This window comes from Sylvia atricapilla, chromosome 1, assembly GCF_009819655.1.
Source record: "Sylvia atricapilla isolate bSylAtr1 chromosome 1, bSylAtr1.pri, whole genome shotgun sequence".
Classification (NCBI taxonomy): domain Eukaryota; kingdom Metazoa; phylum Chordata; class Aves; order Passeriformes; family Sylviidae; genus Sylvia; species Sylvia atricapilla.
This window is the reverse complement of record NC_089140.1, coordinates 39,294,783-39,320,297: the sequence shown is the minus strand read 5'-3', so window position 1 is coordinate 39,320,297 and position 25,515 is coordinate 39,294,783.

Sequence of the window (25,515 nt, the reverse complement as noted above, 5' to 3'; positions counted from 1 at the left end):
ACAACCTCAGGAGCAGGAAGTTTTCCTTTCTAAAAGGGAGCACTTTTGGTTAGTTGATATTTTTTGCTGTTTATTGTGAATGAAATTCACACAGGGAAATAGTGGAAGGATTAGCCTTAAATATATACTTATAAAATGTAGTTCCTTCATCTGACAGAGACAGTCCCAATAACCTCAAAACAAAATAAAACTAAGTCACCATCATAGAATAACCCCCCAAGTGCATCAGTAATATATATCTATGGGCACAGAGACAAACCTTAAGTATTCAGCTGATGTGGAACCCTTCAGACATCAAGGGATTTTCAAAAGAAGTGAAAGAAATGCTGTCTGACAGGGTGGTAAAAGTTTACTGGATACATCACATTGACTGTCTGAAACAAACCTATTGATGACACCAGTGATTCAACAGCACCAAACCTTCACATGATCTCCATTTGTTAAAGTATTTCTGGTAATTATTTCACACTGAAATTATTCCTTATTCTGAAGGCCAGAAGAGGACATAAATACAAATGTTAGATTTTCATTCTGATCAAACAATTCCCTGTTCTGAGGTATAAAGTTCCCTGCTTTACAAGGCAAATGAAACCACCAACATGATTTGTTTACAGAAAGTTCTTGGATGCTACCAAGCTCTAAAACACTGCTTATATTAGAAGAAAAGAAATTAAGAAATTACCAAAAATCCAGTGGTCAAAATGCAGAAGTATTGGAGAAACATTGAAATTTACTTATGACAACTACTCTAGACAGAGTTCTGTGTTTCACCTTTTTATCCATAGGCAGCATTGCCCTTGAGTAGCCTGCCACAGAAGGCTACTATAAGCAGCATTTCCTCCATTCTTGACTTCCTTATCCAAAAATTTCTTCAGGCCAACCTGCTACCATCCTTTAGAAGGCAATATTTATGCAATTTCTCTGGAAGCGTGGCAGCAGACCTCATGTTAGAGATAGAAATTAGAGGAGTCACACACTCTTGTTCATCAGCATGAAATGGTCCAGGTTTATTCTTCCTCACCACCTGGCCAGCAGACTCCAACTCCAGCAAACTCCCAACTTGGCTACCCTTGCAGACTCTGACTGATGCCACAGCAGACCTCTCACAGCAGCAATTCTCTCTCTCTCTCATTTGGTCAGTCCTCCCCTGAGCAGCTAACCCACTCTTTTACCACACTCATTCAATATAGCTGTCACTTACTAAGGGCAAGGCTGGTTTTGGTAATTAGCACATCCAGGGGCGAGGTTGCCTGTAATCCATTCTCCTACATGGAAGAGTTCTCAAGTCAATACAAGAGCCCTCAAGCCAACATATGCTACAATATAAAGAACAGTTTTCAATAAAAAACCTCAACTTTACACAAATAGGAAAACAAAGAACCAAACCAGTAAAAATATTGTCTTCTATTTGGTGTCTTTGGATACTGGTTTTGCCTGTTCGAGAGTACCCTTGACAGCAAGCAGCTGAGCTCACCCAGATGTTCAGTGCTCCTAAAATGTTATGGCTGCCAGCCCAGTCCTCGTGAGACAGTGAATGATAATGAACCCACACAACATGAAATAGCAAGAAAATTCCAATCACATCTATTTCCTTAAGGAGGCAACTAGGTGACAGAAAGTGTAGATGCCACCACTTTTAACCACAATAAATCTTGTTTGCAGAGATGAAAAAGCAGGACACATATGAGTCTTCTGACCTTGCTGAAAGTAACTCATTCCTTCCTTCTGACTGCAGTGGTGAATTTTGGACTCCCCTAATTTTCCAGGTATTGAAAATACTAACTTTTGACTTAAAACAGCTACTCAGGGAAAACTTACAAATCCCAATGAAGTCAACAAGTCTAAGTTGGGAAGTAGAGGCCAGCAAATGTAGTTATACCTATCATATTCAGTGTAAAATAAATACAAGAATGACTGAGTTCTATTCAACTCAGTATAACTTATAAGACCTTTAAAAACAAAATTCCTAATTTTCTTTAATAGTAAGTTTTCTACCTCTTTTGAACTAAGCATGCCAAAATTCGCGTGAAGAATTTACTTCTGCAAATGTTTTAAGGACATTTCAGCAAAACCAGCCCACAGTCTCATAAATAGTCTTCAGCTGTGTTTCAACATACAGTGAGCTATGCAGCCACATGAGTTTGTTCAACAAGCTCCTGTGCACTAAAAGCACATAAAAACACGTGCATAAACATGCATGTGCATGTGTGCAGTGCAGGCTGGGGAAGGGAGTTTGCATTTCAGACACTGACCAGGTAAAACGACAGTAATTATAAAAGTTGAACACCTTTTGAAAATTCAGCCCACCTAACTCAACCAATCACCTAGAGATCAGTTTGGTCCCTTCCCTATACACATTATTTGTTCAGTATAGCAAATTCCTCTACTTAAATTCTCAGCCATGGAATAAGACGCAGGACAGGAAGTGCATAATTCAGCAGGAAGGGCTCAGCTGTCATATGTATTAATCTTGGTTTTAAATCTAGCCTGCTGAAACCTTTTGGAATGAAGAGCACTTAGACTTCTTTCAGAAATAAAAAGTAACTTAAATCTCCAAGAATTTCAGAAGAAAAAAATTATTCTTGATGCAAACTTCAGCTAAATACTTTTCTTCCTACTGAGACCCTATTTACTGTTCAATGGAACTGTAGAAAATAATTGCAGCCACACATCACCATCACATTCCATATGGTACAATCTCCATCAGCATACTTTGGAGCATATTCCAGCCTTTTGTTGTTTTAAAGGTGTGATTAATTCCCAGAATTTCTCTCAGGTAAAACATTCTCAGGTTTCAGGCACCTGGGAAAGTATACAATTCTCAATTTTGGTGCAGAAAGATGTTCAGATAAGTAACTTGTTTTAAGGAAAATCAGGAGAGTGAAACACCGGCATTACCCTGCTTTTTCCATCATGTGTCAAAAACTTCCTACAAAAAGCTATTCCTAAAACAAAATTACAGATAATTTTCAAATTTTGCTTTGCTGGAAGATGAATCACTATTTATGTTAGAAGAAATTTCGTGTGTTCAGCATATTAGCAGGTTATGAAAAAATTGCTTTAACTATGCTTGACAAAACACTGCCAGAGCACCAATATTAAGAGGGTAGTAGGTTGACCTTGGCTGGATGCCAACTACACACCAAGCTGCTCTATCCCTCCCCCTTTCCAGCTGGACATGGCAGAGAAAATAAGATGGAAAATGACTCACAGGTTGAGATATGGCAGTTTAATAAAGCAAAACCAAAACTTTGCATGAACACAAGGAAACAGCTAAAAAAATTTGTTCTCTACTCCTATCAGCAAGCAATGTCTGGCCACTTCCTGGGAAGCTGCACTTCAGCACATGCAATGGTTTCTCCAGGGTAACCACTTGATGGCGGGGTAGGGAGTGCTGGGGAGCCAGCAGAGATGCTGTGCCAGCACTGCTCAGCACTACCCAAAACACTGGAGTGTCATCAACACCTTTCACCTTTGTAACTACCAATGGAAAGCACAGCACTGTGAGGGCTGCCATGGGAAAATTAACTCCATCTCAGCCAGACCCTGTACAAGAGGGCAATATTTCTTGCTCCTCATTATTGAGAACTAAAACACTCTGCAGATCTTCATAGCTAACAGGACTTCGGCTATGCATATTATGATCGCAAAAATGCAGCATGCAACCAATACTGCTTCAGCATGTATGCCATGCCTAGTAGCCTCCATTGTTCTGAACAGACTAAATACGACCAGAATTGAATTTACCATTGAAATTTTGATGGCATTTGAAATGATAAATAAATGGATTGAAAAGACAACAATCAAACTGTCAAAGTACGAAAATATGCATAATAACAGCATTAATAAGCCACAGTCTTTTAAATAGTGCCTATTAACATCTGCAATCATTTGCTGCCTTTTAGAAGTAGGTTGTTGCATTTACTTTTAAATCTCAGCTTTGCTCTTTCAGTGCTTGTCAAAGATTTGGTATCTCTTCTTTTCAGGAAATATTTGTAAAAAGACACCACATCCTTTGATACCCTTTAGCTAAATATCATAGTGTGTCTTCATCCTCTGCTACAGTGAGCACCACATATTTCAGACAACTCTCTTTTTGCCCCAAAATTGGCTTAAAATTTATGATGTTTGAATTTGACTGGACCAATTTACATCAGGCATGGCGGAATGAGTACTGAGAGGTTATGAAGGGCAAAAGAAGCAGTTAAGTATCACTTTGTTTGTGAAACTCTGCCTCTGAGCAAAAGCATAATTCCTGCCTTAGTTCCTAAAGGGCCAGAATAACTGTCACACTAGAATTCATGACTTTTCTTTTCCCAGCCCAATTATTTTGTTGAAATTAATTCAGCGATTTGCACCAGGAGATTTACCATCTCTTTTATTTGTGTGTTCTTTAGCCAGCCGCATACAAAAATAAGCCTATTCCAACTCCATGGTCTCTGATCCTTATCTAAATCCCTCCTTTAAAGCGCTAGAATTAATAAGAAATAGTGTCTGGGTGGCAGCATTATATTAAATTGCTTTTCCATTGTGATGGTGCTTTCCCAACAAGTACGACTATCAGTGTAGGAACGGAGTGGAAAGCTGCTCTGTTCTTTCTCAGGAGTGAAAATTTGGCCTAGTACAAATGTGATACACACTTGTCATATGCTGCTGCCCACTAGCTCTTCACCGCTAAATGTTTAAGAGACTCCACCACGCTGAGTGGATTGCGAACCTATCAAAATACCCCACTCTATTTCTTGCTTACCCCAGGTAGGTATCATACTCAAACAGAGAAAATCTAAAGGGAATAGTGTTAGCAGCCCATTACACATAGATATACTTTACCAGTTTTAGCTCAATTTCAACTGTTAATAATGGGAAGTATGGAGAATGCTAGATACCTAATTCTCTATTTTGGTACCTTGTTTAATCTTATTATTTGAATCCAAGGGCAAAGATGGGACACCTGTTAGAGACAGCATTGCAAACTTGTGATTGTGCCTGTGCACACCAACTGTGTAGTGATGGTTTGAAACACAAGGGTTCAGTGCATATGCTTCAAAAAGTGAGTTAAGAAAGACAGATCAAAGAGTTTGGAGAGCTGGGAACAGCTCCATCTCAGTAAGCATACAGATATGGCAGTTAGTAGTCATCTTGACAGATAAATAAAATGAGGTCATAGGTCCACAGAGGAATAAGAGCTGGTATAAAGGAAGTGTTCTACAAAGAAGGCTTAAGCCACTGCCCCAAAGAATACTACTACTACTAATAATAATAATCTACAAGTCCAGAACACTCCAACTTGAAAACAGACATCTGGAGACACAAAATAAGGAGACAATTTTTATCATGGTGTAATGAAATAAAACACCGTTTCCTAACATTTTTGTCTCTGACAATTTTACAGTAGATGTTTTAATTCTTCCATGGTGAAGGGCTGTTGTAATAAAAAAAATACACTCTAATACATGGTTTTACAACAGAAACCCAAGTGAAAGTATGAACTCTTATTTTACTGTAGAACATTTTAATTTTTATGTACCACATGAGAAGTGCCATGGAAGTTGACACAGGACTTAGTTATTAAGACAAGAGTAGGGGAAAACACAGCTAAGGAATATCAGTCTAAGTAGTAGATGTCACCAATCTAATTTTACATCAGAGACAAGATTAAGTTAAGCCGATAAAAGCAGTAGTATTAATGAAATGCTTCTTCAAATCTGTTGATTTAATAGATCAAGACCGTGCAGTCAGGAACTAGAACACTACTGAGTTAACATGGTAACATTAGATACATTAAACACTGGATAACCAGTCTTTAAAATATAATTGTAAATAATAGATCATCAAACATTCTTTCATTATGCCCTGAATCTTTTTAATGTGCTTGTCAATAATCTAGTGAAAAACAAAGGTGATGCCAAATATAAAAGAAGGTATAAAATTATAGAGTCATAGAATAAGCTGCGTTGGAGGGGATTCACCAGGATGATTGAATCCAACTCCTGGCCCTGAACAGAACAGCTCCAAGAATCACATCATGTGCCTGAGCACATTGTCCAAATATGTCTTAAACTCAAACAGGCTGGTGCTGTGTTTTTTTCCCTGGGGAGCCTGTTCTAGCGGTCCACCACCCTCTGGGTGAAAATTCCAGAGAAATCTTCCTAATATCCAGTCTAAATCTCCCCCAACTCAGTTTCATGTCATTTCCTCTTGTCCTGTCACTGATTAGGAGAGCGAAGACATCTGTACCTGCCCCTCCACTTCCCCATGAGGATGTTGAAGAGCGCAGAGAGGTCTCCCCTCAGTCTCCTCCAGGCTGAAGAGATCAAGTGAGCTCAGCTGTTCTTCTTAAAGATTCCCTTTGAGTCCATCCACCATCATTGTGGCCCTCCTTTGGACATTCTCCAATAACTTAGACCACTAATGCTGAACAGGCTCAACCAACAGGTGATACGGACACAAAAACCCACTGTAGGTTCTGGTATCTAGGAAAGAGCCAAGACTAGGATTTCTAAGAGACTCTAGTGAAAAGTAGCAACACTGAACATAGCAGAGGGGAAATCATAACAGACAATCAACTACACATGCCTTTTAAGTGCACTTAAGTGGGATCTCTATCAGTATAGCTTGTCCACTTCTATATTCCTACCTCAATGATTATGTTAAGAAACTGAGATGGTGGCAAGTGGTAAGAGCAAGAAAATGACTACCAGAGATTTCCTAGGGAGTACATTGAGTACAAAGGTACAACACGGTATCATCAGACCAGAGTTATCTATCTGCAAAGGGTTTCAAAGAGCTGTTAATTGTTATAGATCTAAGTACAGCACAATCGAATGACCAGCACAGCAAGGTTCATTAACTTAAAGTCAAAACAACAGGGTTTTTTTTAAAAAAAAGGTGAAGATAATTTTTCACCACCTCTCTTACTTTGTAGCAAATGGGGTGGTATATCATTGTGATTTTTAAATTAATAGTGGCTATTTTTCCCCTCTAAAAAAAAACTTCCAAGCAAGAATTACCTCAAGAAAGTTTTCTAGGTTATGTGGAAGGTCAGAATGTAACACCAAAAGGATTGACCCCGGTCCTATAGTTAAGTATGAATTGATCAGCATTCATAACTGAAATTAGCACAGTAATAATCTTAATCAGGTTGAAATAGTTCCCAAATGCACTGATTCATAGAACAGGAAACATAACCTCAGTTGTTTTGATATATATGTAGTTTTTCAACGTTTTTGGTACAAAAGATCAGCCCTGAAAGTTATTCACTAGAACATTTCAACTCATTTATTTGTACTTTGATTTTCAAGTGATAAGTGAATAGAATATATCTGTCAGACTGGACAGACAAAATGCACATTGATGAGTTTACACCCACCTTAACTTGATTTTCTACCCTAAAGCAACAAATATTTTCATGAGCAGCAGAGGTACTCATTAGCTGTTTCCTACTGATTTCTTAGCTTGCTCATTGTCCTCAGCTCCCTCCCTGAATTGCTCCAGTTTCATCCACGGTGCTGGAGGCAACACATTACAGAAAACAAGAGAAAGTCTAGATGTGTACTGATGGGCTCAGCGACAGGCTGGCTGGCCAGCACATAAATGCCAGACAACAGTACAGCAGCCAAGGTTGGCACTTCCCCTCAATGTGACCACTAATAGCATCTCTCTCTTCTCAGATTCTGCTTTTGACAAAGATTTTAAGAACATCGGTCTAGCCGATATTTTCCCATCCACTTTTAAGTTTAGTTGCACTTGGCCAAACAGTTTTAAAGTTTCTACATAGGACTTGACTGTTGAAGATAAAGTCAGTGTTATTATATAAGCTTCATTTCCTAAGGAAACCAGGCTAAAAATGTAAATGGGGATTCGAAGCTTGATAGTGCCCTTTCAATAAAAGGAATGAGGCAAGAATATATGCTTGCTTTCCTGCCAGAGGAAATTGCTAAAACAGGAATTTCTTTTAATTTAAAGAACAGACTGCATAGAGTTGCTATTTGCCCAGATGCTGTCAGAAAAGGCCATTGACCTGCTGGTCCAATAGAAATAAGTAAAAGAAAGTAAATTACTATTTAGTAGAGTGATCTCACAGTATCAATCCTTAACATTTAGTTTCAATTATAAATTAATTAGTCAGCAATCAGCTTAGGTTTAATTCACTTGTTCATCTCCTTTTTATCCTGACTTTTTGCTGTCTATTGCAAAAGCCTAATGACATTACCAATTTTATCCTCATCACACAACACTTTTACCCATGGTAGTCAATCTTGCTGGGGATGCAGTGTGCAGAATTCCAATAGTTGTGTCTGTTCCTGCCTCTTGCTATCATCAAAAAGGACGTTAAATTTAATCACCATCAAGAACTTCAGCATATGAACCCACATAGAGAAAACAAATGTGCGGGGAGATCCAAGGATATATTGATCAAAGAGAGCTTCAAAGCACTGGAAAGGCCACAGGAAGCATAATAACACAAGCAAATACAGCATCTAAGAATGCTAACCAGGGGCTCTATTATACAGTCTTTGCAGGCCAACATTTAAATATGTCTCCTCCATTCTCCACTGCTCACAGGCTCAGCTAAAAGCTGGCACTGTTGAGAACAGTGACACTAAACACACAACTCACATAGAGAAATATTTAGTTGTTATTCACTGGAATCCAGATGACAAGCTACACTTCACCACTGCAACAGCAGGGGCCAGCAGGATCAGGGCTCCTCCACAGCAGGGATAAGCTGGGAGCCAAGGAGAATCCCAACACTGTGAGAACCTCCCCACCAGGATGTCCTCCCACAAGATATGAGCAGTGTCAGGATGGCAACCAGTCCCCTTGACACCCCAAACAAGGTACACTGATGAATGACGCCAAAGGCCAGTCAGGACTCAGCTACAGATCCAGAGCCCATCTGGGAGACATGGACAAAACGTTGAAGACAGCGCGCCTCTGGAAATAATCCAGTAAAATTAAGAAATCCATAAATCAGGAGCACAGCAGACAGGATTAGGCACAAGGATATTTCTGATGGAGCTCAGGACTGGTCTAGGTGCTTCCTGGGTCTGAGCTTAAAGGGAGGCCTGGGGCATGGGGAGGGGTAGCGGGTTGGAGGTCCCGGATGATACTACTCCAGTTAATCATGGCTTGCAAGTGTCTTACAAGCCCTGACATTCATTTTGCATAAAACAATAATGGTTGAGGGAATTCTTGCCAAAACTGTTAATTTTGCACTAAATGATAGGGGAATTGCAACATCGGATTTTTAGCCAATATCTTAAAATTGGAAGTGCATATGAAAAGCATGTTTCTTTCTAGAGAATAAACTCCTGCTGTGAAAATGCTCTTTTAAATAGAAACTTGGTTTTCCACAGGAAGCAGAATTTAATGGAAAACACTCTAATGGAAAAATTTTCTTTAATGGAAAAAAAATCATCTCTTTTCAGTGTTGGAGGAAATGAAATCCAATTTTTCTTTTTCTAGGCTTAATCTTCCTGTTGTGCCATTGTGTTTGAATCTTTAGGACCCGCAGGGCTCATCAGTGTTAGAGTCTTGCAGTGAAGAAGATAAAGTGCACATGAAAAGAGGCACTATGGAAAGGACATCTTTTTCCCCGGAATGTGATTTCTTCCCTCCTGCCAGCAAGAGGCAAGATATGCTGGCTTCAGTCTCTGCTGATGAGATGGTGCTTCAAGGAGGACTTGTGCAAATGAAATGATGGAGGGGAAGGATTTCCTGTGATTAGATTTATTTAGGTGCTTGGGGCATTCAAAGCTGATGTTGAGTCAATGAAAAGTTTGGTTTCCTAAATCAACAGCAAAAGAGATGTAGCACCACTCTGCTGATAAACACAATTAGACTTGTGTGCAATGCAGTTAGGGCTCCAAGGCTTTCAAGTGATTTTCTTGACATTTGTACTTTATTTGGGTCAGCTCTTAGAGGGTCTACAGCAGCTGCAGTTCCTGCTGACTTCAGTGCACACTGTGCATGCTCAATAACCTTCAGAGGCTGTCCTTTAATTTACATTTTGAAGATACTTTAGAGCAATTATGAACAAGACATGTTAGTCTGCTACCCTTTAATTTCCCCATCAGCATGATACAAGCTGAACAGCTTGCTTTGGCATCAGCGAGTTACAGAGATTTTCCTGCTGTCACACCCACAATGAATGACATTGCTCTTTGCAGAGACCTGCTTTCAAAGCAGAGTCTGTGCAGACATGAAGACCATCATCCATAAGTTTCAAATGTTAATTAAAAAGGTAGGTACAGTAAGAGCACCTTTAGTTATACCACTGCAGTACTCCAGTGGCCACATCCTAGTGTTGTGAAACCCTTTTCCAAAGGCTGCAGGCAGCAGTCAGCTGGTTTGAACATCACAGTCTGGTCGCAACAGAACTGCCTACTTGGAACACATTATTCATCTTCACATGGGACAAACAGGGATGGATCTCTTTTAAGTCCAAAACATAAGTTCTGCCTTGAGTTATGCATTTTCATAACAACTGTAGTCAAAAAAAAGAAAAAAAACTAGACATGAAAAGACAGGGATTTTTGTCAGGTAGAAATTTTGACCCACAAAAAAGAATGCTCCATTTTGGGAATTAAAAAAAGGTGAAATATACAATGACCATTCTGAACATAAAGAGCTGTGTGGAAATATTAACAATTTCCAACCAAACCATTTTGGTTAGCCGTTTTAAAATCAAAATATCTTTTTTTTTTTAATATATAAAAATCATTCTTTATTAAAAGACATTCATCATGAGTAAAAGAATGAGTAACAGTACAGATTACATATAATAGAATAGTTTGGGTTGGAAAGAATTTCAAAGGACATCTTTCCCAACCTCCATGCAATAAATAAGAACATCTTCAACTAGGTCATGTTGCCCAGAGCACTATCCACCCAAAATTTTTACAATTATATTCTCTGATTTATTGACGTTAAGTCTTATGGAAAAAATGGAGCATGATGTTTACCACCTCAAATGTGCAAAATTCTCTTGTAATTCTTACAGACATGAAGCAGTGACCAGTAGAGTTTTCCTGTATTCCTGTCATATTCATGAACACTTTTTCTGGTGCACATATTTAGGACAAAGATATATTCAAAATCCCCTTCCAGGCAGTAACCAGTATCTATTATTTTGAGCCTTTGGGTGAGAAAGGAGAGCTTGTAGCTTTGGACCAGATGTTTCTGACTGTTCTGTCAAGGAGCTAAATATTTCAGAAACTATTGAATGTATGTAAAAACTTTTTAAGAGACCATTTTGCTACGTTTAAAACACATTTAACACCATATAGTCCTCCAAAGCCTTTCATCTTCATTCAGTTTGATAAACTTTACCTAATTAATCAGAGAAATTACCCTACCTTGTTATCTGGGAGACAAGCCAACAGAGCTGAGGTTAAAGCACTTTGATGAAAAATTATGATCATTTTGTGTTTACCACTGTGATTGTTCCATGGATGGAGGCAAGAGCTGAGTTTGCAATTCAAATAGTTCATTCACTTTAAAATGGTTTATAAAAGACAGAATGAAAGGAAACTATCACTACCTATTAATTTTTAAAATAAGCTTATGAATTTTAAAAGGCATTTCATGGAAGAAAAAAGCCAACAACAACAAGCATTTATGGGAGAATAAGGTTCAGAACTAAATACAAAAAAATCAAGAAACAGAAGTTAGTTTAAAAGCACAGCAATTTTTATTCTGCTCCTATGTGCTTATTGTTAAAATGGTGGTCTATCACTATAAACTATCAGAGAATTAACACAGTGCATAATGCAAATTGGATGTGAATGCTGTGCAGAAAAAAGGCTAATGGAATTGTGTGCAATTTACTAGTATACAAGATGATTCCCATTTCCTATTGATCTTCCATTTCACATTTAGAGTGCAAAACAAACCTTAAAAAACTAAACAAGATTTTTTCCTTTTTGAAGGAATAATTTTTAATTATTCTAAAAATAAACAGCAGCCACTTAATGGGTTTTATTTATGCAATTGCCACAATTCACCAGATATATACTGAAAACAGCATTAGAAGAGAATGCAAGAAAACTGAGACAAAACACTGCATTTTCCTGTCATGTGTGTTGGGATGTGCTGCCTGCACTTTCAGGGTTTTCCAGACACAGAAGAGCCACAGAGGGATGGCATCCTTTCTCCAACCCCTTCTGTTACTCCCTCTGCCATTATTATCTGGGTAGCCAAACCACTAGTCCTGGAGCTTGAGCTTCACATTTACTTAGATGGAAGATGTGTAAACCACAGTTTGCTCTGCCAAAACTAGCAGGTCAATTGGAGCCAAGGACATCAGTAGTTTCAATTTAATTACAGTTTTGGTTTTGGTGGCAAAATCATACAAAGAAAATTTGTGATGTCTATTTTAAGAAGCTTATTTACATAGACACTGACCATCTGCACTTTAGATGCTTCGATCATTCCATACTCAGAAGCCAAGCATCTGATCTTGAACAACAGAAATTGAATCTCACATAAGTAGAGACAAATTTCAAAAAAAGAAGCCATATCTAAACTCACAGAGTGTAAGAATAAAAATTAGCATAAGATTTTCCTAGCAAAAACCTAATGATGCTATAAATTGGCAATGAGGACAATACTTGAACATGTGTTATCACTTTTCCAAGTGATTAGAGAAGAAGCTACAGTGACTAGCAATTTTTGGAAGCTGTCATTGATTCTGTTGTATGTAATTATGTGGTCATTATAACTCTAGACAGCATAGGTTTTCTTCATCAAATTAAATTATGTAAGTCAGATGGAAAGACTGTGTCTTTTTTTATATTAGTATTGCAACTAAGGATAAAGAATGGATTTATGCCTCCTGAGTAATGTCTTAGGTCAGGGAATGAGATATTCAAGCCACTCAGAAATATGGACCTGCAAACCTTGATCTTCTCATATTCTTAAGCAGGGAAAGTCACAGTGACGACTGAGAATGGAACAACAGTCAGGGGTAGTTCAATGCAAAGTAAGAGTGAAAGACCTGAATATAAAGCAATGTTGGAACACTACTCTACTGAGCAATTTAATTTTAAATAATTCAGTCAAAATCACAATAGGAATGAGAATCTCATCACCAGGGATGTTCACCATGCCATTAAAAAGGACGAATAAAATGGATTTATAAAATTAATGATTAAATAATCCAACAGAGCAAGTAGGTCCATATGTGTATATCAGTTACTAGTGATTTTTAAATCAAAGATTAATCTCAAATTTTTAAGGACAAAAGCCATTAATTTGCATAGATAATACACCTATACTAGGTGAACAGGCACACACAAAACTGAATTAACTTTGTGTTCATTCACAATTGACAATAAGCTTGGAAAACAGTGTGTTGCTTACAGTGAAAACCCATAAGGAACAATTCAGTTTAAAAAATTGCTCTCTGGAACAGTATGAAATTCCTGCTATTTGATAAAGCACTACCAGGAAAGCAAAACAGGAAACTGCCATTATTTTGATTCAAATTTCCTAGCAAAGAAGTTCTACAGAGCAGCAAAGAATTTATTGTGATATGCCCTGAAGTCCTTATACAGCTGCATGCCCGAGGAGATGAGAAATGACCTTTACCACAGGGTCAGATTTAGCAGCAGGCTTGAGAGAGAGGTGGGAGGCTTTTAGCTGATATTGTTCACACTTAATGACCCTCCCTTTCCTTGAAACTGGCTGCAGAGACAGACATGTCAAACATTTTCTCTTTGCAGCTCTTGAATACCAAATCTGTTTTCAGGCACTAGAATACTGAGGTATGTTTCTCAGTGTTCACGGGGTTGTGATTTTTCCTCTTACTCTTTCTGTAACGTCATGCTAATTGGAGTAACTTTCCAAAAGACAGGAACTTTCGGCTTGAGCTTGGGACCACAGAGGAAAGATGCTGCCATTTATAAGAAATAACTTCATCAAAACAACAATTTATTGATAGGGGGCATGCCTAGGCCTACACTCCCAGGACCTAGTGTTACTTTCAATACCCCTTCCTCACAGCACTACCTTAGGGAAATAAGGTTTTTTCTCTGCCAGATACATATCTTTGGACATCAATATCATTGAAGATAGATGTTTTTATTAATATGATTCTGAGACCTTTTGTGCCAGTGTGTTGCTAATTTTCTACCGGTGTACCCAGCTGCAAACATAAAGCCCCAAAATATATTTGAAATTTTCTGTTACAGAGGCACAATAGGATTTCTGTTTTGCCAGCAATATATGAGACAAGTCCATGTCCAAATTCATCTCCAGTCCTTGTCTTTAATGTATTATCATCTGTATATACAGCAAGAGCATTTTAGTTTTGATCAAGAACAGAGGCTCCACTATGATAAGTGCTGGATTAACATGGTCAGGAAAAACGTGATTTTCGCAGCTTTAATTGGAGCGCAGTTTTGTTTGTTTGTCTGTCTTAATATCAGGATATTTAAAGAGGCACCCAAGTATGGATTTAAAAGGCAAACTTCAAGCCTGATAGATAATTTGTTAGTAACTTTTAGCAAAACCTCAGTGTGAAAATTTAGAGAATACTCACACTTTACTGCTTTCTTTCTCTTCAAATTAAACTGCATTTGCTACAAAATTCAGTTTCACTGCCCTTGTCCAGCTTTCCTACATTGGTAAAAATCCCTAAGCAGAGCCTTTCAAGGGCTCATTACCCATTTCAGCCCTGAGGGCAAAATCTTCTTTATCTTTAGGCCAGCTGTATGTTTGTAGTCCATATGATGTTGACTTGCTCCTTCTGCAATGTCTAATGCCTCACAAGGACATCTGGAAGAAAGAGGCATCAAGAAAAAACCTCTCTGTCATATTGGACACAGAGCAGAAGTGAAATAAAAGTTCTAAATAAGGTGTTTCTATCCAGCTTTTTCTGTTTACTTTCTGTTCTAGGTTTTTGGGTGTATTTTTAATGGGTTCATTCCCTGGTGTTTCCTTTCCAGCTCTCTTTTAGCAAAAGCACAGAGATTGCAACATCCTTATCTCTGCAAGGTGAGGGAGAAGGAACTCAGCATCCTCTGTCTGTTAAAAGAATGAAATCAAGGTCTCTGAGAGAAGTAAAGTAAATGAAATATCAAAGTGATGGAAAAGAAATTGAGGAAAAAATTCTGACTGTTTTGAAGAAGCAGTAAAGAACTGGTTGTCCTGCCCAAAACTTTCTCCCCTGCTTCTTATATTACTTGGGGGTTTGAAGAAAAGTGAAATCCTATGCTAACCTCATACCTCATACATAAGAGTGGCAGTATTTGTCTTTTTTCTGCCCTATTTATCTTTCTTTGCACTTTACATGTGCTTCCATGTGTGTTCCTTACAGATCATATAACTGTAAAAGAAACACTTTATTGCAAAATCAAGCACTGTAAAGTTAGGACATGCCAAGATTATTGATGCACAAGAAGTCTTAATTCAGGCCATTTTATGTATAAATTTGTTTTTTAATTACAAGCTCATGTACTTTTTCTTCCTCGGGGTGTCTGACTTGTTCAGTGAAGACTTTTTTTTTTTTTTTTTTTTTTTTTATCCACACCATTCAGTGAGTGGCCTGCAGGCCTTATTTAAACTACCCTGCACCGAATACAAAATTATGTCATTTGTTCCTAGTGCTCCACAGAATTTGAATGCATACATCTTTATGGCATCTCTCTGCAAAACTGCTAGCTCTACCCTTACAGGAAGGGCATTAAAGCATTGAGATTAAGGCTGCTGCTTCCCCAGCCTCCTCAATGTACACAGGTACTTGTCATCTGCAGCTTTATTTTTCCTCATACTCAGCTTCTTTTTACCTACAGAATTTGAGTATGCATGTAAGCAGTTTAGAAAGAAAGAGATATCTGCTGTGAAAAACGTAGAGGCACAGCTTCTCGAGATGGACCTACACCTACTTGCCCTGCTTGGTTTTCCTCTCCACCAAACTGTCCACATCTCCCACTCTTGCTGTGGCTGTGTCCCCAGCTGCTGCCTCCTGGTTCCCTCTTCCCACACTGCTGGCAGTAGTTTTCAGTTTAAAACTCAGTGCAGCACTACAGTTTCTCATCATCATTTTTGTTTTAACATTACAGAATGACACATCTTCCCTCAGCCTCCATCTCACAATCAGACAAACCATTTTGGCTGTCAGACAGGGAAAAAATATCAATTCCCTTACGGACACAGACGAGCTTTCAGCTGGAACCGCTAGTCAGGAAGTTACTACTGATAGACAGGGTGGTCTATAAATACCTCATATAAAATAGTGTTAAGGCGCCATTGCTGTGGCTGTAAAACCAAATATTCAGAAGTTAGGAAATGCCAGCGTGCAGGACCTGTGTACAACTCTGAGCCAGCCCCACAACCAAAAGTCACTTCAAAAGCCTGTCTAGCTGACATCCCCTTGTTTACCTGGACAATACAGCTGGAGATACATCCTCAACCAAGCCATTTTTTCCACAGGAGTATGGCAGTCTGCATGAAGGATTTCACCTTAAAACAAAACTAGGGATTTTATAATAATTTACTACCTGTCCTTGTTTTAGCTGCCCCCCTTTTCCTCATTCAGTGATTACTATGGAAAGCTGCACTTGCATAGGCTCCTGTGCTTGGCTGATGGAGAAAACCAGCAGGGAAATGCACCCCTGACCTGCCAAGAGCCATGCTCCCTCCACAGCTCAGTGGCCAACTAGGCAGCAGGGAGATGAAATTGAAATCCAAATGGCTTGTCCCTTTCACATGCTGTAAAAGCATCTTGAACTTTTTTAGCTTTTCCAGCTCTGTCACCTTCAAAATGAAATGTTTCATTTTTTTAAAGTATTTCAAGTATTAAGTATTATCTTTAAAAATAAACACCAGAGGAACTGCAGTAGATTGCCTGCTGTTATTGACTCTGGAAGGACTGCTGACTGAAGCGCTACACACCAACAGAGCAATAGCAATTTAATGTTCATTAGTGTTTAGAGCAGTATCTCAGTGAGAAGATTAAGAGGCCAGGAAAACTACTGAATTTCTATTCTTTGTGATTCAAGGTAAGAAATGCATTCAGCATTTTCCTGTTCAAAATCTCCCAGAGACGTGACCATGATGGGAGATAAGACGTCCCCTCCAGTACTCACAAATTCATTTAAAGGATGATTTAAAAATAAAATATTGTTCTGCGAGGGTGAATCTTGATAATGCAGCCTTACAGTATCTTTCCGAGGAAACAAAAGAAAAGGTGCAATGCTGCTACAGTTCAGAAATTGCTTTATTATCTGACTCACACTTGGAGCAGAGCAGTCTCCACTCCTGGCATCTATCACAAAGCATCAGAAGAACAGCGCTGAGTTACAATTTTAAAATTACAATGGAAAGAGGCTATTATTTCCACTTTGTAAGACTATGATAGAAGCCAGGTCTCTGCTATCCAGAATAGCTATTTCCCTCCTCAGCATGTTCATTTCTCAGGATGTGCCTGTATGGGGCTCATTAAAGTGTGGCTTTTTGGCCAAATATTTTTGTCTTCCTACTGTCACAAAGAAGAGAACTGAAAGAAAGTCAGCAATTTTTTTTTTCTTTTTTTGTTGGTTTCCCTACTGATATATTTGCTAATACAGTAATTAAAAGCAAATTATACTCCTCCATAGCTACAGAAGTAATTATGGGCCATGTCTAATAACGGTTGCCAAAACAACTAACAACTCTCAAACTACCTCATAGAGCACTTTCTCCCCTGTGGGTCTCTAACAAGCTCAGCAGCTTCTTTCCTTTCCCAGCCAATCTGTCTCAGCATTAAATGTATATAAATACCATCCTCAAAATGTATCTATGGTTTCATTGTCCTCTGGCTCCTCACTACAGATCAAATCTTAGCTGATGTCAGAGGTGAGATGCCCCAGAGCACAGGGACAGGCAAAGCAGCAGAGTAAGGCCTTGAACTCAGCAAACTGTCATTTCCTGTATTTATCCAGCTCCAGGGATTCACACTCCTGCTCTTCTCTACCTATTGCCTTTGCTAACTCCATCCTTCCACACCACCGCTTTCTCCTCTTGCCTATTTCCTTCAGCATTAGCCAAGCAAGCCAGACAGTGCACAGATTCATTCTTGAAGAGTTCAGGTGTTTCACATTAAAACCACACTTGGTAGGAGACTCCAAATTTGTAAGAGGGCCATGACATGATGTTACTACAGTTCTGCTCTGTAACAGTACTGAGGGATAATGAGAGGGCACCTTCCCAAGCATTCTCACTCTTTTCCAAGGAGCTCACCCTTCCTTTTGGGTCCCTTCCAGACTTCTTTTCCTGGAGGGTCAAGTACTGTGAGCAGCTATCAGGGAGCACTGCTCACCATTGGAGGAGCAGCAGGCATTTGTGGCTGTGAAATGCAATTATGTCCTAGCACATCCAAAGACTAAAGGGACGATCTCCCTTCATGTTATGGAAGTACTCCCTCTGGAAAAATTGAGGTCCTACTCTCTGTTTCCCACACTTATGACATAAAAATCTGTTTTTATGTTATCCTTTAGAGCCTTTTAGCCTAATCCCTAAAGATAATAGTCATCTGTTTCCTTATAACAGATGCAAGGCATTACTCAACACGTGTGATAAGAATGCATCAAAGAGAGAAGCTGTAAAATACTTCTGGTGCTGTACTGAGAAAAACAAGTAAAAAGCAGGCTGAAAGACAGGCTTTTTAAAACAGATTTATGAAATGTAATACCTTAAAGTTCTTTTCAATCAACATTTCAAGAGCAGAAAAAGCTGAATTTGGGGAGGCTCACGTTTGTTGGTTTTTTTTTTGTTTCCAGTTTGAACCGTCTTTCATCTCACATTTGACTAAGCCACTTAATTCAAAGAAGATGAATTGTTAGGTCACATTTAGTGTCAGTGAAATGTGTCTGAACAACAGCCCCAGAAAGTGATATAATCCTTCACACATGCAACCTCCTGGGGAGCCCAAGAATGCTGAAGACAATTACTAAAACTTAAGAAAGAAAAGAGATTTTGCATTAACCTCCCTCTAAGTTTTTAAGAATCAAAGGTGATAAAAATCATGCACCCTTGGGTTTTGTTTTTATTTCTGCTGCAATAACAAGCTATGCAACATATTCTGGTTTGTTTTTTTTTCTCCAACAATGAACTACTTCATCTTAAAACAGAAAAAATACAGTTACTTTTCTGGAATAAGCCTGGAGTAGCACAAAAGTAAATCAAATCACTGCAAATCATTCTTTTATGGATCAGCTATTGTTGTGGTATTTGGTACAGTTCTTGTCTCATTGAAGTTCAGGGAACTTTGCCATTTATAGCAAAAAAATAAAGAAATGTTCTTGCTCTCTCTGTATCACCATTTTTCTAATTAATATCACCAATATGATTAAGTACATCTAATATTTCTGCCAAGGGAGCAGAATATGTATTCCCAGCAGAGAACGTGTGTAATAATTTTCAGACCTCACTTAGGCTCTTCTTCTGGTAACAAGTTTTCTGTTTCCATAAGGATTTTATTTATTTTACATTTGACACTCTGAGCATGCATTATTTGTTGAAGTGGCTTCTTTCACGATCCATCTTCCCTCTTTAGCACAATTTAGTACAATTCTCCAATTTATATGGCTCCAGAGTCAAATTTATGTCATGTGTTTTGCCAGACAGTGAAAGCACAGTCTCATACAGGCATTTAAATCAATCAGTTCATAAGCTCTCAGTCCTGGGGAGCCACTCTATTGAAAATAATTTATTACCAAAATACAAAACTGTGTATCTGTAGAAATAAATCTGTAGCTGCAGTACATATATCAGCCAAGGAAAGCAAATCAGGTAAGGTAGTGCCTTGTGAACAAATGCTTTGAATTAATGCTTGTGCTATGTGAAAAAGATTTTACAGCACTTCTGAAAAAAGAGTCCAACACATTCTTCTTAGTACTCACTATTATATTTTTCCTTGTTGCCTTCTAACTTAGTGTGACTGCAGTCATCAGAGATATGATGCACATGTAAGAACTCATCACTATGTCCTACTCAGGCTGTTTTTCAACCCTAACACTCTAAAAGCCATTAGAGATGGACTATAAGGCTTCTGGCACTCAAGAATCTGAAAGTTTCACAGTTCCCCTCTATGACCTTGGTGTTTGATGAACTTCTACAACTGTAGTCTTCTAAAAATCTACCCTGTCATTGCTGGCCCATTCATGGCCCATCTTTAGATCCCAGCACCAGGAATGGAAGACTGTCCTTCTCGTGTCCCAGGCAAAGAGCTCCACCATCACCCTTGCATGGACCTGGGGAGGAAGAGGGAGGAGCCCTCCAGGACAGGTACCCAGGGACTGAAATCATGGCAAGGAGCTTGGAGAACAGTTGCACAGAGGATGCCTGACTGGCAGTTGGGGTGCTCAAAAATACAGATCCTCGTAGCAGGTGTTTTTCCCTTTCCATATTCACCTATGTTAGGCTCTAGCCCACATTTGAGGGACAATCCCAGCAATACCAAAGCAATTGTTATATGTTCTTGGTATATGTTCTTGGTATATGTTCAGCAATATGTTCTGGATGAGCTGAGGAGGAATGAGTGCTCAGCCCACCCACAGACACCTCGAGCCCTCTGCACAACACCCTTGCTCTCAATCTGAGCAAGTGGAGAGCTAACACATTAGAAATAACCAGCAGAAATAGAGCTCAGGTGGTCAAGGGCTGCTGAAAGGCCATTCTTAACTTTGCAAGGAAGACAAGGACAATGACTATAGAACTGGACAGTGCTTGCTTGCATAAGGCTACACACACATAAAGGTATGGCAGCAATTGCTTTTCACTTCGTCTCTCTTGCAGCAATAAAAAGCTCCACAGCAAAGGTAAACTTAAAGTGAAGGAGATGCAGCAAAGGACTGGTAGGACCATTAGGAAAAGATGCTAGGAGAACTTGGCAGACATAATAGCAAAAAGAAGAGTGGGCAGAGATACAAGAGATTAAACATGAGCAATTATGCATCTAATGGACCTACAAGGCTATACTGGCCCAAGAACAAAAGGATATAAAACAAGCCTGACTAACTCAGGCTGCAAATAAGAGGGAGGTTTCAGATTGTCTCAGCAGTGCAGTTCTGGAAGGGCTTTTAAAAGGAAAGGTGCATGCACAATATGCTGGGACTGAGAAATCACCTGTGGCACATAGGATATGTGGAAGTACTCCCTACAGACTGCTCCATGCAGGGATCTAGCTGCTCAGCACAAAGAACAGCTATCTGCGCCAAACCCTGCTGATCAGAACACTGGTGGCCCAGTCCTGATCCCAGTTGTTAATAAGGCCAGGAGGAGGAGCACAAAGGTTTCAAGGTGAAAACTTTACAAAAAAGTTTCTTTTCCAGAGTTCAATTCATAGTTTATAACACTTTTTCTAAATTATTTTGGACTTAATTAGGCTGAATAATTAGCATTCAGCCTGACAACATGTGAGCCAGCCAATTGATTTAATTTTGAAACACATTTACTTTTCTTGTACTGTTAAGAAAATAAAATAAGAAATAAATTCAGTGCAGTATTCCATGAGAAGTGCATCTGTAAATGTTCATTATACAGGACACAACTATGTCTTGGCATAAACTGGGTGTAACATCAGGGCTGGATTTGGCCAACTCTATTAACTCTTCAATAGTCATTTGCTTAACCTATAGCTGAATATATGAATATGACTGAATTATGTTTTAAACCTATAGGTTCAGGTCAAGCTTGACAAGACCATCAAGGCAGGGAAACAGAGGCTTAATCATGTGCCACATAGCAGCAATGCCACCTTGCAGAAGAAAATTGTTTACCTTAAAGGTAATGGACCTCTCAGATCTAACAAAAGCCATGGTAGATGCAGGGCAACACAAACACTCCTAATTAAACTACAGAATTCCAAGATATTTTGCTTTAAACTGCTGATCTTTCTGCCACATGCTTATGGATAAGAAACAGTGAAGCTTTTCCTGTATTCCTGTATATTCTGCCATCATTACCATGATGTAAACCTGGGTATAGGTTTACATCAGGGTAATGATGGCAGAATATGGACACTCACGTTCAGCATGTCAGAAACAGCAAACACAGGGGGGGCAAAGATGCATTTGTGGCATTCCACAGAACACTTTCTAAATTAAATGTATCTGCAGGAGAAAAGGCTTAGATTGAAAAGGAGAGGAAAATAATAACTTATGAAGAATGTATAGAAGCTGCAGTTTTGGAAGGAAAGAATTAAATGAAAACCAGTACGAATGATGGGTAAATGCAGGGTGGAATGCAAAGGAAGATAAAAGGGTAAATAAGAAAATAAATTACAGAGGAAGACAAGGATCTAGAAGAAGAAAAAGCAGCCAGTTAGGAGAGGCTTAGCTAGTCTAAGCTCAGCACATAAGACTTCAACAGGAATTGCAGGAGAAGAAGAGAAAATGGTAAGCACGGGGAGATGACAGCTTGCCCCAGCTTTGTGGCATTCATGCTTTTCTGTGGCTGGAGAACCACATGTCAAGGGATGTCCCTTCTCTAACCTATGCCAGGAACCCAAAGGCCTGCACCATACCTTACAAGTGAGGGAGGTTTTCCGGAATGCTGGTCACATATCCCACACCATCCTCATGCTAGTTATTAAAACAAAGAGAGGGAAACCCTGGCAATCCCTGACTTAAGGAATAGGACATGATGCTGAAGGAGCTCACCTGGTGTCTGACCCTCTCCCATAATCATCCTCATCCACAGGAACTGGCAAGAAATGCGGAAGGTCAGTCCATGGTGTGGACCCATCTCAAGATGTCTGGGTTTTTTCAGCCTGGAGGCATCACGCAACTTCTTTTGCACTTGTGTGAAAAACAGTAAATTAGAATCTCTTGTGGTCAGAGCAGTACCCAGGTCAAAGAGGAGATAAGACAGTACAGACTGTTCCTTCATGATTTATAGGTGAAGCGTTCCGTGCCGGTACAGCGAGGAGGCGGCTTTGCACCACGCATTGTGATGCACTGGCACGAGCCAGGGTGGAGATTGGCAAGGGGAAAGCAGAAAGCTATTATTTTTGAGATTGTACTGTTCTGGAACTACAGATACTCTGCAAATTGAATTCATATTGATAGTATGTAGTAATCAAACTATTTTTCCAGAAAGAGAAAATTTCCAGTCTGTTCTCAGCTATGTGGAGGACAGGGCCATATTTCAGAACAAACAGTATTAATTTTCATTTTCCACTCTTAGATTAAAATAGGATTTAATTCCATGACCAGAAAAAATACCATTAATAACTGGCTTATTCCCTGACACTGTACCTAATAAAAATATACTGACTAATATTTTGCTTTCATTCTCTTTGTACCACAAATACATTTGAGAACCAGAGCCAAAACATCTTCTGACACTGATCAGATAAAGCCATGCTATTTTACAGTTATTACACGTCATCAGAAAAAAACCCAAAAGAAAACAAATAAACACACAAAACAAACCAACAACAGCAATAATAAACCAAACAAACCACAAACCTAAAGCTTTACTCAACCCCTGCCTTACCCCCAAGGATTGCATTTTTAAGGACTGATTCAGGAAACCACACTCCTGAGTCTCTGGAGACTTTCTGCTTGCCAGAGTAGGGAATTAATACAAAGGAAATGTGTAAAAAAAAAAGAAATTAAGGTTTACCTTATATAATGAGGTGATCAGCTTGAATGCAAACATTGTCAGTGGCTGGTTCCTGGTACTGGGGATTGCAGGGCTTGAAACAGCTTGAAACTACTGAGTTTTAAGGGGAGAATAAAATAAAAAAGCAGACAAAGCAAAATGTAATGACTCTGTATTGTTTTATCACAGGAAAATTATGCTGTAATTATATCTACCTGCTTAGCATTAGTACCTTAGCTACCACAAACAGTAGTCACAATGCAGTTAAACTCTGCAGTGGAGATCTGTGACTTCGGCACAGCCACATGCAAGCTGGGCTAAATGATGTCCTCTAAAGCCATGGAGAGAATTCCCTTCATCCAGAAAGAGAGAAGATTACAAAATGCTAGAAATTTATATGTAGCTTATATTTGTTGACAAAGAAATATTTGTTTTATATAGGATCTGAATATTATCAAAATCAAGTTTTCAGTATCTTAAATGAAGCTGTGACATTATCCAACAGAGACAAGCCTCGATGTGCCACTTGAACCTATGGCAGTGAAGAGCTGTACTGGTAACAGGGCTCAAAAAAGATATATCTGCTCTTTACAGGCACAGGTATTGGCATGGCTCTGGAGAATGAAACTCCTTTGAGATAATGGCTTTTTTCACCTGCAAGTGAAAACTCCTACCTCGTAGATTTGGAAGCAGATGACAAAAAATCCCAACCTCCCAGAAGTTAAAAAACATCATTCTTAAGAGTAATTACACCAGGTTACACTAAGAAATTCAAAAATATGACCTCTCCTTTTAGAGGCCGTATGGGAGAAAAGGCAGAGTACATGGGGATTTTTTTGAATGGTAAACTGAAGTTTTAGGAGATTTTAAAAGATCAGAAGCACAGCTTGATCTAATGAAGGACAGCTGTTCCTTTGAGAACCAGCATCCTTGCTAGATCAGAAAGCAAAAATGGAAGAGCTAGACAAAAAAAACCAAACCAATTGATCCAGTTGAAGAAAACTTCTCATTACAACCAATTATAATTATTTTATCTTCATTATGAAAGGCTGAACTATTTTGGCTTGTTTTTTCAGTCTGCATTGCATCTGAAACATAAGTAAATAATAATTTCAAGTTGAAAGATTTTGAAAACGCACTACAGCATTTTAAATTGCATTTAAAATACGGCATTATATCCTGTAATAATTTGTGAAAGAAAATCCAGGAAAATACTAAAACCCAATTCTTCATGAAAACAAGCTTCATTATTTATAAAGTACAATCGGTACATACAAATTTGGTATAAAAATCATAGTTATAAATGCCATTAAGCTTTTAGCAAAATTTGAAAACTTTCAATATTATAATTGCCATTAAATGCTAAGTGTTTAAGGATATTTTTCAACTGAGAAATAATTTGGGATTTTTTAACCTAATTCTTTAGAAATAATTTCTATAATATGAGTAACATAAAATGGAATCAGTCTGGGAGTTATGAAATAAATACAATCTTAGTTTAATTGTAATTTTGATTACAATTAAACTTCCCTCTTAAACTTGCCTATGTAGAATTTCTATTAAACAGAATAGATTGTATTTCTTTCATATTTCACATGTATGAAAATGGTGCTGAACCAATGATGTAGGATAAAGTTTCTTAGACTACAGATTTAAAGCTAATAAATGCAAGTTATATTTTCAATCTTTATCTACGTACATGCTATTTTAAGTTTTATGCCAGGCTAATGGTTAAGCAAAAAAAAACCCCGATTCCCATTTCATTGCTGTATTGAAGAAGCAACCTAATTTGATGCAAAACCTCAATTTCCAAAGTCTTTTTTTAGTGATATCTTTGTGTCTTAACTGGAGTTTCTGGATGACAGTTAGACATGGAGGTGACACAGCAGAGCAAAGCTGTGAAATTCCTTGCATAGATGTCGT